At 35.5% G+C, this 4171-nt stretch overlaps 1 pseudogene; it reads left to right on the forward strand.

The window, feature by feature from the left end:
* The first annotated feature begins 3818 nt into the window (after positions 1 to 3818).
* Positions 3819 to 3918, forward strand: LOC115231979 (annotated as a pseudogene).
* The last annotated feature ends 253 nt before the right edge of the window (positions 3919 to 4171 follow it).

Genomic DNA, 4171 nt, shown 5'->3' on the forward strand with positions numbered 1-4171 from the left:
CGATTGTGTTTCTAGTCTTTCTCTATGGTTGTGAATCGTGGACATTGTCCAAAGCAGACAACATACAATTGGATTCATTAGAATTGTGGCGGTGACGTAAACTTTTGAAAATAAATTGGTACGACAAAGTATCGAATGATAAAGCTCTTGTAAAAATTAAACCATCATTGCCACTTGTGGCAAAAATATGGAAACAACAATTATCATACTTGGGACACGTACTTCGGAGTGATGATATAGAAAAGAAAATCTTTTTATCTGTGTTTACTGGAAAGAGGATACATGGAAGACCAAAATTAAGTTGGACATCACAAGTCGTCGAAATAGCCGGACATCGTTACTTGGAGATTGAAGAGCTGGTTAAGAACTGGTGGATGAATTTGATCAATAAAATCGTCAATGGCCGGAATCGGCTGAATATGACTTAATTTAACTAATCAAGCTTTACAAATAATTAAAAATTTTTTAATCAATCCGAAAATATTGACGTTAATAAGGCTATTGGGTCAAATGAAATAAGTAAGGCCATAAAAAACTACATAGTTTGAATATTTTTGTGGATTCTGTTATCCGTTATTTTCTAATAATTGCCACATTTTTAAAAGTTCCATTTTTGTGGATATGAGAGAGTTTACTCTAATATTTTGAATACATAGATTTTTCATCCTATAAAACATTTGATAGAAACGTAGACGTCATATATAAGCTATAAATAAGTCATTTAAATCGATTAAACATAACTCTAGCGCACTAACAAATTTATTTCTAATAAAAATTATGCTAAAATTATAAATTGCATATTAGTTGGATTCAAATTAGGGTTGTCGTCAAACCCCCTAATAAAATTTTTAATCACGCCTCAAGTTAAAAAGAAGAAAAAATCTAAAACCAATAAAAATTAGAATTTATCTTGTGAAAATATACATTTATAAAATCAATAAACACTTTCGTCTCTGTTTTATTAAAAATAAAAATATTATTTTTTCTTTTTTCGGAACCAGCAACAAAATCTAATTCGAATTAAAAAACAAATAAACTTTGACTTTGGTTTAGAAAATACAGAATTCTAAAAAATATTACAAAATATTAACCGGAGTAGGAATATTTCTGACAAACGAGGAATCACGTTTGTGAGTATCAACACAGACCACCCAATCACCCTCACACTCTTCTGAATATCCAGACAAAACTTCCGACATCAAACCAGATAAATAAGCATAATCAGGTGCCTCCTCAAATTTAAGGGACCGAGAATATGATAAAAATATGCCGAATTGTCCTTTAAATCATAATTGGTAAAATAACCAGGCAATCCTTGCAAAGTGCTTTAACTGTTGTGGCATTTTTTTTCTCCCCGATTTTTTGATACCGTTCTTTGACTGTGTCTGCCTGAAGTCCCTGCCAAGGCAGACATCCAATCAAAAAATAAAAGAACATATGGCCCATAGCTTCCAGGTCATCTCTTCTGCTCTGTTCTAGGAAAATAAGTAAATATAAAAACCCATCCCCTTGTGAGTATTTATGCTCATATATCGTGCAGTCCCCGTCAAGTGCCGTTGTTCGCAGAATGGAATATGGACGCCCGTTTTACTGTCACGGTATTCCTTCGATAAGCCAAAGTCGACAATATGCAAAACATTCGACCGGTCGTTAGGTCCAAGAAGAAAATTGTCAGGCTTCACGTCTCTGTAAACTATTCCTTTAGAGTGGACATATGAAATTAGTTTAATCTAGAAAATAAATTCAATAAATACTAATTGCTTTGCGATCAATGCAACTTTCTTTGCTGGAAATATTCTTCCACACGTGTCAAAGTGACTTTCCAGGCTCGGACCAAGTAGATCAAGGACTAAGACATTATGAGTGCCATGCAGTCCAAAAAAATAAGCATCTGGTATTCCTTCTATTTTAATCGTCTTTAGCAAGGTCAACCTTGAGGACAGAGCATTTTGTAATACTGGTACTCCAAATGTAATTGAGGAGACCGAGCTTTGGTGCTTTCCTAAATAAATTATAATACTGACGAGAAACTAATTTTATTGCGTAGTTCTTGCCTGTAATTATATTTCTGCCTATGTGTAATAAAATCAACTAATGATAACAAAGTCTAATTTCGCCAAAGTTCCCTGCACCGAGTCGTTGACGCAGCTCATACTTTCCGTCGATATATCCTAGATTGACAGATGACTTGGACATCAGAATCCCCCGAGTTGATTGAACGATACAAACCGTCTATTATAAGCAATGGGATTGATCATTCAAGAATAGAAAAATCAATAATTCGTTAATTTGTCGATAAAATTTATTAATTATAACAAGACAGCGAAAAATAAATAAGGACAAGGAAATACCAAATAACAACTAAGAGGAATAATCTGGATAAATAATTTATCATTATTGAACAAAAATATTGATTAAATAATAAATCTAAATAAATAAAACAAGTCGATGGGCTAATTAAAACAAACAAGTAGAATTTAGATTACAATGTTGATATAAAATCAGACGAAAATAAAGAACATTAAGAAATTTTTTAAGATTTGAGATTCTCCAACCCGTTACCGAATCTTCTATGGACTCGGGGTCAGTCGCCGCAGAAAGCCGCTGGCTTGGGTTGTCCTTTGAGCTTCCGCAGAATACACACGCACAGGACGAATGGGACAGGATCCTCTCTGACCAGAAGCTGAACAACCTCAAGCCTAAGCTCAATCAACACCCCTTGGCTTGTTTATTGGCTGCCTCACAACCATATTCGGGGGTTTGGTTGACCGCCATTCCAATGGGATTGATTGAAACCTTATTGAAAGATGATTGCCTAGGGATCGGCGTCTCATTGCGCCTGAGGCTAAACGTATTCCGGGAACACCGGTACCGCTGCGGATCGACCGTTGACCTCTTTGGATTGCACCTATTATCGTGCCAGAGAAGCTCCGGACGCCTCTCCAGACATACTGTCCTGAACGACATAGTCAAGCGGACTCTTGAAACTGCCGGATTCCCATCACAGTTGGAACCGGCTTTATCGCACCGTCATATCTTTGCTCCGATCGCAGTGGATACTTCGGGAGTCCTCGGTCCCAGAACCAAAAAATTCCTTATTAAACTGGGGGACCTGGCAAGCAGAAGGGGAAACGATCATCGAGAACGGACATGGCTTTTCTAACGCATATCAATAGCCATCTTGCGTGGGAATTGCCATTCCATCTTATCCTCTGCTGCTAATTCAATATTTATTAGTAACTATGTATATTCCAATACTTTGTGTCTTTACATAGATTTAAGTAATTTTTCCAACATGTTTTTTTCTAAACAAGAATTTAATATCAAAAAGTTAACAAAGCCATCCATCCGAAGTGGATGCCGCCAACATTATTGACGTTGCGTTGCCTCTCACGATAGCAACAGAGATCAACTGGAGAAGCCACCGGGTCTTACGTTTGTCGTGGCTTTTTAAAGTGGGTAAGCATCAAAGCTTGTTTAGGAAGCGAAGCGATTTCCCACTTATTCCTCCAGTTGTCTCGACCACAATCGGTCTCTCAGCGCTTCAAATTTTCTTTTCTTTGCCAGCATCGTTTTTTACGCGGCATAAACTAATTTGAATTTATATGAAATCAAAAATGTATATTTTTCTTTATAAATATTAAATTATCAAGATTTTAAAGAGATTTGTTAAACTTTTTAGAATACAATAAATCTAATTTTATTTAAAAATGTTTATTAAAAATTAAGTTCTAAATAATTAAAGTAAACGAAATAAAACATTATCTATCTATAATATAAACAATCGTTCCATATATTCGAAACTATTATACATAGTTGTCCTTTGGGACATATAATAAAATTGGAACGATACAGAGAAGATTAGCATGGCCCCTGCGCAAGGATGACACGCATAATCGTGAAGCGTTCCACTTTTTTTTAAATTCCATTTTTTAATTCATAACGTATTTTTGCTGAAATGCATCTTGTGCCGACAAACCGAGACGTTTTTTCTGACACAAATCACTGAATGTTTTAATGTTCCAAGTTTTTCAGTCTGCTGGTGTCTTTTCGATCCTCCTATCAATTGCTCACTACCCTGGCGATGAGAAAATCCCAAGCGAATGACAATCTTGCTATTTTTTGAAGGCAAGTCATTTTTGTATGATGCGACATTTATAAATCCGTTCTT

Source organism: Octopus sinensis, unplaced genomic scaffold, assembly GCF_006345805.1.
Source record: "Octopus sinensis unplaced genomic scaffold, ASM634580v1 Contig19020, whole genome shotgun sequence".
Lineage (NCBI taxonomy): Eukaryota > Metazoa > Mollusca > Cephalopoda > Octopoda > Octopodidae > Octopus > Octopus sinensis.